This window comes from Panthera uncia (assembly GCF_023721935.1).
Source record: "Panthera uncia isolate 11264 chromosome D3 unlocalized genomic scaffold, Puncia_PCG_1.0 HiC_scaffold_8, whole genome shotgun sequence".
Lineage (NCBI taxonomy): Eukaryota > Metazoa > Chordata > Mammalia > Carnivora > Felidae > Panthera > Panthera uncia.
In genome coordinates this window covers 57,233,578-57,248,828 of record NW_026057586.1, presented here as the reverse complement: position 1 = coordinate 57,248,828, position 15,251 = coordinate 57,233,578, and the positions used below count along the sequence as shown (strand labels likewise).

Below are 15,251 nucleotides of genomic sequence, written 5' to 3'. Positions count from 1 at the left end.
AGCATCCCACATCAAGAATTCACCTCGTAAGGGAGGTAATACCACGGTTAAGAGCCGATGTTTAGAAGACAGAGGCTTAAAATCATTTACCAGAGACAATGTTAAGATTTAAATTGCTTTGGGGCACCTGGGCGGCTCAGTCGGTTAAGCGTCCAACTTCGGCTCAGGTGATGATTTCGCGGTCTGTGAGTTCAAGCCCCACGTCGGGCTCTGGGCTGACAGCTCAGAGACTGGAGCCTGTTTCGGATTCTGTGTCTCCCTTTCTCTCTGACCCTCCCCCGTTCATGCTCTCTCTCTGTCTCAAAAATAAACATTAAAAAAAATTTTTTTTAAAGATTTAAATTGCTTTAAGATAACACGTTTTCTGGTCAACTCCTTTGAGGGGATTCTATAACTACACTGAACCGTGTGGGGCCCTAGGTTTTATACATCTAAAATGAAAAAACCACTGTAAGTGCTGTGAAAAAAAAAAAGTACAGGGTATTAGAGTAACATGTACCAAGAGGACCTCCCATGAGGAGGTAGCACTTCAGCTAAGATCTGAATATGAGTGAAGAAAGACAGTAAGGCTTCTTCCAGGGTATGTGCAAAGGCCCTGAGCTGGACATGACCAGAACCATGAAGAGGAGCATTGGGACCTATAGCTATAAAGATGAGCTGTGACTGGGTTACAGAAGCTCCACTCACAGAGCAGAGATTCAAAAGAAGACAGTATATTAATAATATAAAGATGCTTGGGCCCCTGGGTGGCTCAGTCAGTTAAGCATCCATTTCGGCTCAGGTGATGATCTCACAGTCCGTGGGATCGGGCCCCGCATCAGGCTCTGCACTGACAGCACAGAACCTGCTTGGGATTCTTTTCCCCCCTCTCTCTGTCCTCCTCCCTCCCCCCTCTCAAAAATAAATAAATAAGCATTAAAAATAACACCATAAGAGGTTACACCCACTGAAATTCAGATGGCAGAGGTATGAATTAAGAGGACAATGATATAAAAATCTCTATAGTAGTCAAACCAAGAGGTCTTTGGCAACTTTTTGATTGTGGGAAAGGTGAGGCAAGAAAAGAAGGGCAACATGCTCTTAAGTTTTCAGAACGAATGACATTTTTGAGATGGTAGAACCCCTTCAGAGAAATTGAGGCTAAAGGAGAAAGAAAGAACCGGTAAGAAGCTATCGATGTTCTTACTACGATTGTTTAAAGCTGTCTGTTGTCAGCCTCTGATTAAAAAGGTCCACATGACATCACTTAAACCTCCATTTACACATACCTGCATCAGCATAGAAACCGTGGCTCATGCAAGGTACATATGCTAAGTCTTAAAACATCCCAGTAACTGCACTTCTTGGAAAAATTAAAATTTTCATTCTCATAAAAACCAATACAAAATGAGAAGCTTTATTCATAGTAACCAAAAACTGGACACAGCCCAGATGCAGTCAAATGGTACGTGATAAACCAGACTGTGGTACATCCACAGCATGGAATACTACTCAACAATAACAAGGAAATAACTACTGATGCACCCAAAACTTGGATGAATCTAATAATGCTGATGAGTCCATGTATGTAACATTGTGTAAGGTAAAAGTTTCTGAAGGGAGGGCAGATTAGTGGTTGCCAGGGCTGAGGGATGGTGGGAGAAGGGATGGGAGAGTCATTACAAAAGGACAATGTGAGTAATCCCTGTGATGTTGTAACCTTTAAGGTCTTCACTGTGGTGGCAGATGCAGAAACCTACTTAGGTAATAAAACTGTATATAGTTCAGGGGCGCCTGTGTCCAGCTTCAGCTCGGGTCATGATCTCACAGCTCATGAGTTTGAGCCCTACATCAGGCTCTGTGCTGTCAGTGCAGAGCCTGCTTCGGATCCTCTGTCTCCCTCTCTCTCCCTCTCTCTCTCTCCCCCCCAACGCTCCCTCTCTGCCCCTCCCCCACTCAAACGTGTGCTCTTTCTCTCTCAAAAATAAACATTACAAATAACTGTACAGCTCATAGCAGCTTTATTTGCAATAGCTAAAACATGGAAGCCACCAAGTATCCATTGACAGATGAATGGATAAGCAAAACGGGGTAAATACATACAATGGAGTATTACTCAATCCTACAAACGAAGGAAATTCCTGTACATGTTATGACATGGAGAAACCTGGAGAACATTATGTGAGGTGAAATGAGTCGGCCGCAGAAGGACAGATACCGTAAGATCCCACGTACGAGTTACCTGGAAGTAGACAGGAAGTAGAATGGTAGTTGTCAGGGCTGGGAGAGAGGGATGGGAAGTGGCTGTTTCGTGGGTGCACAAGCGGAAAAGAGTTCTGGAGATGGATGGTGGTGGTGGTGGCTGCACAACATCGAGAAGGTATTTAATGCCCCTGACCTATACACTTCAACATGATTAAAATGATAAATTTTGTTACTTGCATTTTACTAAAAAAGTGAAAAAATGTACAGAAATACACACACATGCATGTCCAAGTCCACGTAAAAGAAGAAATCTGGAAAAGCTCTGTAGATTTCAACAATGTCACTATCCTGGCTGTGATACCATACTTTTGGTTTGCAAAATGTTACCATTGGAGGAAACTGAGTACTACGTATGCAGGAATCTGTATCATTTCTTGGTGTTTTTTTTTTTTTCATAAAAATTTGTAATGTTTATTATTTATTTTTGAGAGAGAGAGACAGACACAGCATGAGCAGGGGAGGGGCAGAGAGAGAGGGAGACACAGAATCCGAAGCAGGATCCACGCTCCAAACTGTCAGCACCGAGCCCAACACGGGGCTCAAACTCACGGACCACGAGATCACGACCCGAGCTGAAGTCGGACGCTTAACTGACTGAGCCATCCAGGAGCCCCATGTATTATTTCTTGTTATCGCCTCTGATTCCACAATCATCTCCACAAAAATTTCAACTTAAAAAAAGTAACTGTAAATTACACAGGATGTGTTACATACACTGAATAGCTACCACTCCGTTCTCTTGTTAGTTCATGTGAAAATTCTTTAAGGAAGAACTAAAAGATTCAGATAAAAGATGATTGTGAAAAACTCAGTCTTTCTGATTCCGGATATCATGTATCATGCTGTTTTTGCTACTACACATTGCCTGAACAAACACTTCCACCCTACGACTGCATTATTTATGTGTGTGCGATGGATGTGAAAATGGAGAAAGCCATCAGCAGAGCCCAAAATGGAAAGGCTCGAGGGGCTTCCTAGATAAGAAGTCATCCCAGAAACACCCGCGAGACTAGACGACACTGGGCTACAATGCCAACGCACTGAAATACAAAACACACGGGAGAGGAGAGGCCCAAAGTAGAACAGAAATGAAATAAAACGTTGTCCTGTTCGTAAGTGTATCTTTTTTCCACTGATGACCCGGAGAGAGGCAGAGATGCATGCACATTATTACAATGGGATCTGGCCTACTTCTCTCTGTGCTAAAGTCTAGACGACAGTCGAGGGAACAAAAAGCAGGTGAACACTGAGAGCAAGTAGGGGAGAAAGCCCTCTGGATGCCCTCAAAGCTGGGCCCCTGCGAAACGGTCCTATCCTGCCTGGCAGGAGGCAGCAGCAGCAGGCAGTACTGGAAGCAGCCAGCCGCTCTGCTCAGAATGGCCACTGCACAGACCAATGTCCCTGACCATCAGCTACCCAAGAACTCCATGGCTCTGGTCACGAAAAGGGTATTTTGAAAGCCCAAACCAGAAATGTTCATCCAGGGACACCTGGGTGGCTCATTTCGTTGACTGATTGACTTTGGCTCAGGTCATGAACCCACAGCTCGTGGGTTCAAGACCCACACAGGGCTCTGTGCTGACAGCTCAGAGCCTGGAGCCTGCTTCCGATTCTGTGTCTCCCTCTCTCTCTGCCCCTCCCCGGCTCACACTCTGTGTCTTTCCCTCAAAAACAAATAAAAAATTTTTAAAAATTAAAAAAAAAGAACTGTTCATCCAGCCTTCCCTTCTCCCAGCTGATCCCCCTTCCCTCTTCCCTCCCTCCCTCTCACTCATTCATTCACTCACTCATACCAGTCTCCACTGAGTGTCCTTTTTACTCCAGGCAATGGCATAAGTACTGTGATAAGCACCATGAACAGAACAGATGCAAAATTGTCCTTCTTACCAAAAATTGTATTTTCACATTATCAACTGTAAGAGTTGAAGCTTCTTATAAAAAGAGAATGATCTGTATTTTTAAAGGGATATGTTAACTCTCAGAATAGACTGTACATGTAAAACATGCTCATGTGGATCTATTTTTGAAGTTTATGTGCTAAAATTTAATGCACAATATTTCATTTAAACCAGTACAGCACCATGGCCCTAAGAAAGGAAGGAGGAGAAGAAATTAGACATCTCGATAAGTCACCCTAAAACCTCTGAATCTGGTTTCTCACCCATCACTTCAATAGAATTTATGATGACCCTCAAAAGTTTTACACTCAATGATTCGGAGTCTTACTGTCCAACTATTAATGGGATATTTACTGTAAGCTCTGAGAGGGATCAAAAAAAAAAAAAACCAAACTAGACAATTTTATGGAATTCAAGCTTTAGTTCCACAAAAAATAAGGAACACAGACAAGAACAAGACAGGAGCCAACTAACAGGTGGGAACAATAAGGAGCTATTAGGACTGTGATCTTTCTCCACCACAGAACTGTCACCTCCTCATTACCAAACCAACCAGGATGCCTTGGATCCAGCCAAGGCAACCTTCCACCCAATTTTTCAGCCTGCTCGTTAAACTCACAGCTGCCCCAGAAAGGACTTACAAGTGTCTCTGCTAGACCCGAGGCGGTTGAGTGTTCAGCAGCAAGCAAGATTCCCAGCAAGACGACTTGCCAGGGGAGGCCACAACAAAAGAATCTTCGGCTTACTTCTGAAACTTTATTTGCCCCCCTTGGTCTTCTAGCTGGAGTACCACAAAGCCTCCAAGTGCAAATATACCAAGAGAACAATGGACTTCTCCTTTCACTTAATTAGAAATTCTGGAAGGTAAACTTCTAAAACTTGGCAGGTTCCCACACTGACTTAATAGTGTCTCTAAAAATAACCTTCATAGGGGCGCCTGGGTGGCTCAGTTGGTTAAGACTCTGACTTCGGCTCAGGTTATGATCACCAGAACACCACTCCCAAGTTTGAGCCCCACATTGGGTCGTGTGCTGACAGCTCAGAGCCTGGAGCCTGCTTTGGATTCTGTGTCTCCCTCTGTCTCTGCCCTCCCTGCTTGCACTCTGTCTCTCTCTCTCTCTCTCTCTCTCTCTCTCTCTCTCTCTCAAAAATAAACATTAAAAAAACTAAAAAAGGAAAAAAAAAACAGATTCACTCTGTGGTTTCTAACAAACAAGAGGGTTCAAACACACAGCTAAACACCCAAGGCCTCTTTTAAATAGGTTTCTTAAAAAAAGACTTTAGAATCTCATGAAAAGGTTTCCTTGTCTTGAAGTCTTGCTACCTGGCAAGTTTTCCATTTTGTACTTTTTTTCTAACCAGTGCCCTTACCAAGAAACCTTCAAAAGCAAAAATATTTTTGTCTGTTTTTGTTAAATAAGGAAGCATGCTATTGAAAGTACAGGTATAGCTCTAGTGAAGTATGACAAGTGTAGGCAGAACCCAGAAGGAGTCCCTGGGATGTCTGAAGATGCCAGCACACTGGGCCAAAAAGACTGAGGTCTGAGGAAGGAAGCGACATGAGAAGACCAATGGCACCACTGGAAAAGGAAGTAAGAGAGGCGGGTACAGCTGTGCCCATGCTTACTTTTATCAAACACAACAAACTACCTTGACAATCTCTATTATAAGTGAGGTTTGGGTCTCTTTAAGAAACACACAATGCCTTTTCTTTTCGAAAACATTTAAAAACAAACTTTATATACGGTGCATGTCTATGTCCCAAGTATCTTCTGTGCATATTATATAATTTTCCCCAGTCACCCATACAAGGTAAGTAAGTACATTCCCTTTTAGAGATGGGGAGGCTGACTCATAAAGTAATTAGGTAATTTTTCTGAGGTTATAAAATTAGTATATTGCAGAGTCAGGGTATAATTCTAGGTCTATTTTACTTTGCAGTCTGGACACTTCCTGTTATTGAATGCCTTAACTAGCAGGCATGGGAGACTACATATATGTAGAATATACACACATATACATATGCCTAACCTATACATACATACATACATGCCTCTTTCCACACACACACACACACATGCACACACACACACTACATAATCATGCATTCACACACACATAAATATATACATCTTTAATGTGTGTGTGTGTGTGTGTGTTCTAAAATGTTTACTTCCAGATTTAAGTAATGAATCTTGTAATCATCTATTTGACCTAGAAATGTAGATGCAAGGAATGGTTATAAGACATAGCTTTAACAACATAAATCTTAAGACAGAGGTCAGCAAACTATAGTCAACAGGCCAAATCGGCCCCAACCTAATTTTTATAGGTTGGTTTTTATAGTCTTCAACTGCGGGTGAAAGTCAAAAGAAGAATAATATTTAGCAATACATGAGAATTATGTGAAATAGAAATTTCAGTGTCCACAAATAAAGTTTTACCGTAACACAGTCATGCTCATTCAATTGTGTATCGTCTATGGCAACTTCACACAAAAACAGCAGAGTTGAGTAGATGCCACAGAGACCATCTGGCCCACAAGGCCTGAAATATTTATGACTACCCAACTTCCGGATTTAAGAGAAAACTTTCCCGCTTGGCTCCCCAACAACTGCCATTACACTGGATAACAAGAAAACATGCATCGATGCATGCTTGTCATTGACTGCAATAGCTTGTCACAGCCCAACGCAACATGCCCTGCACTTTGTGTGGGAGCAATGCATTCCAGCTGTGTGGCAAGGGAGAAACCCTCTCCTGGCTTGACTTGCTTCAACTGTATTACATGGGTACTGATTTCAATGCCCGCTCAAGCTGATAGTACCATTTCAATTATTTATTTATTCATCATTTATCTATTTATTTTTAACAGGGGGTGAGAACATGAGTGGGGGGAGAGAGGCAGAGGGAGAGAGAGGGAGAGCGGGATAAAGAGAGTGAGAGAGGGAGAGAGAATCTTAAGCAGTCTCCCCTCTCAGCACAGAGCCTGACCCGGGGCTCAATCCCAAGATCCTGGGATCACGATCTGAGCTGAAACCAAGAGTTGGACGTTCAACTGACTGAGCCACCCAGGCATACTCATTACCAATTTTTTTTTTAAAAAAAGCGTAATTGCAATTATCTGTGCTGACAGCTCAGAGCCTGGAGCCTGCTTCGGATTCTGTGTCTCCCTCTCTCTCTGCCCCTAACCCACTCGCATTCTGTCTCTGTCTCTCAAAAATACATAAACATTAAGAAAAAAATTTTTAAAAAAAGAATAAACATTAAACAAATTTTTAAAAATTGATTACTTTATAGACCTCAAAACACTGAATAAAAAATTAAATCGAATTAAAAATAAAATAAAACTAACTATTTTAGCAGTCAAATCTACAAAGCAACTGAACTACTGAGAATGTAGAACACTTTCATATTAAAACCTGACCCTCAGCATTCTATACAATGTTCTTTGGCATGAGCTATATTTTGGTGAAATGTCTTTGTATTTACTGAGATACATACAATTTTAGGAAAAATGTCTTTTCCATCTAAACTGTGATTATTTGAAAAGCTGAAAGCTAAAGTGGTTGATCACAAAGTCATCCTAGCTTATTCTGGAAGAATTTTACCAGCACACAGTATCTAATCTTATATCTCTGTCCTCCTCTTTGTTGGATTTGGTTGGACAAAAAATATAATTAATCCCCCTTATTTGCAGATTCTGTACTTGTGAATTTGCCTACTCACGAATTTATTTGAAACCCCCAAATCAATACTTGCAAAGCTTTCTTGGTCATTTGTGGATATGCACACAGTGACAAAAATTTGAATGGCTCAAGCCCCACGTCCCAGCTGAGGTCAGTCAAGGCAATGCTCTGCTTTTTGATTCGGTTCTCACACCATAAACAAGTGTCCTTGTCCCAATCTACATAGTGCCACTTTTTTCATATTTTTGTGCCTTTTATTGGTGATGTTGCTATTTATAACGGTGCCCAAGTGCAGTGCTGAGGGGTCGTCTAGCATTCCTATGCACACAAGGCTTAAGCTGACTTACCGTGAAAATACATGTGTTAGGGAACTTTCATCTGGGCATAAGTCATCATTTTGGCTGTTCAGTGTTAAAAACCAACAACGAGGGGCACCTGGGTGGCTCAGTTGGTTAAGCGTCCGACTTCGGCTCAGGTCATGATCTCACGGTTTGTGAGTTCGAGCCCCACATCAGGCTCTGTGCTGACAGCTCAGAGCCCGGAGCTTGCTTTGGATTCTGTGTCTCCCTCTCTCTCTGCCCCTTCCCTGCTCATGCTCTGCCTCTCTCTGTCTCAAAAATAAATAAAACATTAAAAAAAAAATTTGTTTTAAACCCAACAATGTACATTAAGTAAGGAGTCTTTAACAGAAAGACTCCTAAAACAAGGTTATGTGTTGATCAGTTGATGCAAATGCTGTGACCAGAGGGTCTCAGGACTAATCAATCCCTTATTTCCCATGGAAGCAACCCAGAGTTCAGTGTTCACTGATTGAGTACTCACTCACTGTGACTTCACAGAACATAACAACCATGAATGGAAATCAACTGCATTAGCGTGCCTGGATTCACATTGAGTCCTCATTTCCATTAAGGTACTCGGGCACAGGAAGGACAAAATGCTCATTTTTACCGATGCTTCCCAAATGGTAAAGAAATGTAGATGTAAGAAATGGGATGTAAAGAAATGTAGAATAAAGAGAATCGATATCCATTCAATACCTCAACAAATAACCTCTCAGGAGACATGGTGTTGGATCCCCATTGTTGTTGGAGCCTTTGGGAAAAGCCACTTGCTCTCAGGTAGGAAACTGTCAGTTAAACCACTAACTAAGGCTCTTTCACTGGCTCATGAAAAGCCATCCTGGAGGTTGGCCTGCGAGGGGCTTGACATGAGGCTATCCTTCAGATGCCTTCCAAACAAGAGACGAAAGCAGTTTAACACCGCAGCCTCCCCTATCCTCCCTGCTTCAGTGAAGGGCAAAATTAGATTTCCATGCTGCCACTTTTCCTTGCTATGTGTGAGCAAAGAAAAGGGGTTTGCTTACCAACACAAACACTCACCACGGAAAATGTGTTGGTGCAAGCCATTTGTCAATTCCCCAGGACAAACGGGATGAAACACTACGTCTGTCCTCCCACCCAAAACCTGGGAGATCCTTTCTGTCTTCTATTTAAATAAAAAGCAAAGGTGGATCATGCTCATTCACTAAAACATACATAATAAAACTCTCCATAACGACAAAGAGCCAAAGCCAAACTGCAACGTATGTGACCTTAAAAAGTCAGGAACAAAATAGTGAAATACTTGTTTATATGGACATATTATCAGAGTAAAGTAAAAGCCCACTTTCCCAAAGTGAAAGGTATTCGAAGGACAGCAGGGGTCTCACTGGAGTGAATTATTGGGGGCTTTGTCATGCTAATTGAAGTCATTCTTATATGACTTCATCTGCTTTTCAACCAATAAACATGGCTTTCCTCACTTTTTGTTTTCCCTTTCACATTTAAAAAGAGCTAGTGTTCTTTTCAAATCTTTTCTAATCATAGCTCAAGTACTCATTCTATAAAACAAGATGTGGGAGAAAACTAAGGTTGAGGGGGGAAAATAGGAAAGTTATAAGGAAAAGGGCAAGATGAACAAGAAGTAACAGACCACAAAGAAGTTTGAGATGGGGACCCAGAACAAGTACCTATCCTTGATCATCAAATCGTAAGTACAAGCTGAGAATGAAACAGAGATATGGTAAGTTTTGAACACACGTGAATTGATACACTTCCCAAATGCAGCTCTAGGTCCCTACTAAAGTGACAGCCAAGTATGCTCCCACTGATTTCTTGTAACATACTGTTCATCTTTAAGCAAAAAATGCAGAGGACAGGGACCTCCAATAAAGGCAGCAGAGTAGGAGGACCATAAGGTCACTGTGTCCCACAGATACAACTAGATAACACCCTCATCAGTATAAATATCCCAGAAAACAGAAGACTGGCAGAACAGACATTCCACAGCTACATATAAACAAGAGGACATACAAGAGGTAGGAAGGGTGGAGGGGGGTGTTGCTAAACACACCATCATCATGCTCTCTAGGTGCAAGGTGCAATGTATCCACCCCTGTAAAACCCTCCATATCCACCTTGCTGGGGAGAAGTGGATTGTTAATGCCTGAGCCTGCTACCAGCCCAGCTGCCAGCACCGTAGGGTTTTCCAAACTCTTCTCTCCTGAACTATCTGCTCCTCTTGCGGCCAGTTTACCTGAGTTTGTTCCGGAACAATGTGGGCGCACCCAGCTAGGAGCTGTGCTTCCAGCTGTTCAATTTCCTGGGGATTCCTCCGGTGGGGTGGGAGGAGTTGGCCAGGGCGGCCACGAGGGCTCACCCATTCTTTCCTGGATTAGGGGGCTGTGACAGGTGGATAACAGTTTTTGGCAAGCCAGCCAGGAAGGGCATGCAGCTTCATCGCGTGATTGTCTTCACAGACTACTGACCAGGCAGGTGCCTCGGCCCCTGCCGCTGCTTAGACTGCCTTGGAGGGATAGAAAAGGTAAAGCCCCAGCAGCTGTTGGGGCCACTTGCAGGGAAAGGTCCCTATCCTACCCTTGCTGACCTGTATTCTGCTTCATGTGCGGTTTGAAAAGAGAAATAAGTTTGGGAAGCACCGAGCTTTGGTATTCTGGGTAAGTTGCAGCAGTACTGATCAGTTTCCCATTTCTATTTGGGAGCGAAACTGTCTAACACTTGGTACCCAGTGGTGCAAAAACATGGTTATAAGTCTAGGAGTCCCAACTTCATCTCACCAAGGAATTTGGCTCCCCTATGCAGGAATACGGAAGAGTACTCTGTTTGGTTTGGTTTCTTTCACTTCCCATTCATTCCTTTCTTCTCTTTTGGGGGTGGGAAATGCGACTTCCATCCCCCCTGACAGTCCTTTGTGGTGTGCTTTGGCGGCACGGTCCACATATGGCTATAAGCCGATGAGTAGGAAGATGATTTTCTTAACTGCATCACTGCATGGCTCACGTACGTACATACTAGAATCAGAAAAAAGATCGGCCTTTGAGTGGGTCTGAAAATTACCATACTATCCAATTAGAATTATTTTGTCAAAGATCTGGGAAATGAAATGACATTCTTATATGTTCAGGCTTTTATGCTGGTAGGTAACAGAGATTCAGCACATAAAGCTCATGATGCAAAGAAAGACAGGTTAAAGTGTGTGAGGACAACAGGTCAAATGAGGAGAAAGAGAATGAGGAACACACCTTGTTACAATCTTTGGACCCCTGCCCTGGAATTCTACCTACCCCAAATGTGGATGGAGCCCCCTCTGCCCTAGTTTGTCCTCCTCCTACTTATTGCCTCAAGGGGCAAGAATGGCCCTCCCTTTTAAGACCTGCTAAGACACCAAATGTGGTCAGGAGACCCCCCAGTATGGAACAGGACGTTTCCTTTGCAGCCTTATCCTGTAGGGATGAATCCCCAGAGACAGTCTGCCAGATATTATTGGACATACAGGCCTTTCTCTACTTCAGACCTTTTAAATTGGAAAAATTCAAACCATACTTGTAGAGAGGATCCTCAGAAAACGTCTGACATCGTTTGCCACTATTTTTGTCATTGATAAGCCTCCTTAGGCAGATATGCAGACCCTTTTTTAAAAATTTATTTATTTTGAGAGAGAGAGAGCAAGTGAGCATGAGTTGGTGAGGGGGAGAGAGAGGGAGACACAGAATCCCCAAGCAGGCTCCGCACTATCAGTGCAGAGCCCGACGCGGGGCTCGAACTCACGGCCGTGAGATCATGACCTGAGCTGACATCAAGACTTGGACGCTTAACCGACTAAGCCACCCAGGTACCCCAGATACGCAGACTCTTAAGTATTCTATAGACAATGAGCCACCGCAGTGACTGATTAATAAAGCCCATGAGGAGGCTCAGCATCTGACTGATGAAAATCCAGGTATTACCCCCTTACCAGCAGGGGCAATCTTGGTGGCCAAACCTGGCTGGGACCCAAATGTTGCTGAAGGAATGGTTCTTCTGAACCACTGCTAAGATATATGTTTACAGAACTAAAGTGAAGGGTCCCAAAGCAAAAATGTCTTAATAAAGTCAAGGAAATTCAACAGAAATTAAATGCTGATCCATCTGAGTTTCTGGAGAGGATTTATGAAGCCTATCAAAAATATTCCCAGTGAGGATCCTGGGGCTTTTGAAAATCTGAAAATGGTTAATTTGACCTTTATGGGACGAAGTGCCCCTAATATAGGAAAGAAGCTGCAAAAGGTCCAGGGAGCGGTAGGTGTGAACTCTTCTTAGCTGGTGCACATTGCTTTTAAGGTGTTTAGCTTTAGGGAGGAAAAGCATATGAAACAAGGAAGTCCATTTCTCACAGCCCATAGTCAATGGGAAAAAATGGAGAAAATGAACCATACTTTGAAAAGGACCATCACAAAGCTGTGTCAAGAAACTCATTTAACATGAGATAGGGTACTGCCTCTTGCCCTCTCTGCATGAGGGCACCTCCAAGTGGGCTTGGATTGAGCGCCTATGAAATTGGATACGGGAGACCATTCCTGGCCTCTTGAGTTTCGCCCCCTCTACCCAGAAGGGGGCCAAAGAAAAATTAAACAAAATTTAACGCTTGAACCAAATATTAACCATGATTCATTAGTTTACTTCCACTAGGACGGCCTTCTTGCTGCAAGAACCACTGCACCCGTCTCAACCTGAGGATAAGATCTTATTAAAGACTTAGAATGAACATGGACCTGACCAAGAATTAACTGAAAAATGGACTGGACCTTATGATGTCCTACTAGTCCCCCATTCCCCTTGAAATGGGACAAAGTGAAACTATGGATACATCACACTAGAGTTAAATGGTGCCCGTACAATGATAAGAAGGGGACCCGGGTGGCTCAGCCGGTTAAGCGTCCAGCTTCGGCTCAGGTCATGACATCACGGTTCATGAGTTCAAGCCCTGCATCAGGCTCTGGGCTGACAGCTCAGAGCCTGGAACCTGCTTCAGATTCTGTGTCTCCATCTCTCTCTGCCCCTGCCCCGCTCAAGTTCGTTCGTTCTCTCTCTCTCTCTCTCTCTCTCTCTCTCTCTCTCTCTCAAAAATAAAAATTAGGAAAAAAAAAGAAAAGGAGAAGATAGAAGAGACCACCAAGCCATTCTACTGGGAAAGTCACCCTATTCAAGACTTAAAATACCTCTTTAGAGGAAAGAACCCGTTAACAACATGTTTCTTCTGTGCTCTGTATGAACCATGTCTTCTTTCTCCCTAGGTTGGAAAGATAATGGACTAGTTGGGGTAACCCAGGCTTTGGCCTCAACTACATGTGCTGTCAATTGTTGGATGTGTCTAAAAGCCCAATCAGTATTGGACCATAGAGACCCGTTGGTCCCCCCTGTTTACAATACCTCAGGAGTCCATGAAGGCAACTGGTTTCCAATTGTTAAGGCCTGGACAATAATGTATAGGGTTAGAATAGTTAGATTTTTCCCAAGATGATCATAAGGTACCCCCATGTCTTACAGTCCCTCTAATTAAAGTACTAAAGGAAGTAATTTTCAAAGGACAAAACCGGGAGTATACTTCCCAATTAGATACCACATGAAGGACCAACTCCCTATGTGTAAACAATGGGAGTTTCTTTTCCAGCTATGGATGACATTCACAGCCAAGGCCGGCTGGGCAGAGGCTGGATGGGACAAGTTGCCCTTTGGGTGAGCTTATTCTCCCACCTTTTGTCATCGTGCTCTGGCTGGATTTGTTTTTATTTGAAAATTAAATGGAGTCCCCTGGGTCATGGACTGTGTTACAAATTCTTCTACCGCTATACATTATCTTCTGGCCACCTTGGTGACTGCCTTCTCCTTTCATCCTGCTCAAGAAACTTAAGCATTGGGCCAGTCCCCCACAGGTATTTACCAGACTAGATCATGACCTCCCAGGCAACGTCCCTGATGGAGATGAATACTTCCTTGGCTATACATTGTTGCCATGGTGGCAGGTGGGGGGAAGGTTGCTGTGCATCATCATGTGCCTTTACAACTTGTCCCAGATTCTAACCACCATAGCTAATGATCATAAGTCATCAGATTCCCGTACTAAAGTCATCCTGGGTAACTGTATATCCTAGCTGAGCAAGGGGGAATTTATGTCATTGTTCATCCATCTTGCTGTGCCTATATTAATGCTTCATCAGAGGTGGAAACAAGCATCAAGAAAATTAGACAGCAAGGTACATGGTCACAATAACCATGGGCCAGCACACCCTTTCCTTGGATGGAATAGGGGAAAGAATCAGAGATTGTTTTTCACGTTGATTTTCATGGATACCGACAGGTATAGAATCTGTCCTTAAAGAAATAACCAAAATGGGCTTGACCACTGTGCTCTCAAGTAGCAGGGTTCTATTTGGGATTCAGACTTCTTGTGATGTGTACCTATGCTACATTCTTTCAATTCACACTCTTGAATGAGTCAGAAACAATTAACACAGAAACAGGCACATTTCTTCCACTGAAACAAAAACAAAAACAAAAACAAAAACACTTCATCTCCCCTATCCGGCAGGAAGTAGCCAGTTGGAGAATGGCGGTCATACTCCCATAAAAATGGAAGGAAATATTGACAGTGGAGATCTGTTAGCAAGCCCTCTTGCTTAACTTTAGATCCCAACAGTTAAACCCAGAAACAGACCTCCTGACTCATGCTCTAACTGAATCCCACTGTTCTTATTTTTTTAATTTATATTATTTTTTGATTCCAGTATAATTAACATACATTGTTATATTAGTTTCAGGTGTACATTATAGTGAGTGATTCAAAAATCTGATATATTACTCATGTTAAGTGTACCTCTTCATTCCCCTCACCTATTGCACCCATCCCTACACTGACTTCTCCTTTGGCAACCACCAGTTTGTTCTCTATAGTTAAGAGTCTGCTTTTTTAATTAAATGAATACCAATTCGACATATTAATGAAATCATATGGTATTTGTCTTTCTCTGACTTACTTTACTTTGCTTAGCGTTATACCCTCTTGATTCATCCATGTTGTTGCAAATGGCAAGATTTCATTC

The 15,251-nt window shown here is 42.8% G+C and overlaps 1 protein-coding gene across 3 annotated transcripts in view; it reads right to left on the bottom strand.

Annotated features, from left to right (window-relative positions):
• PTPRM (protein tyrosine phosphatase receptor type M) overlaps nt 1-15,251 on the bottom strand; it is a 790,291-nt gene that overhangs the window by 465,185 nt on the left and 309,855 nt on the right. The window lies entirely within an intron of this gene.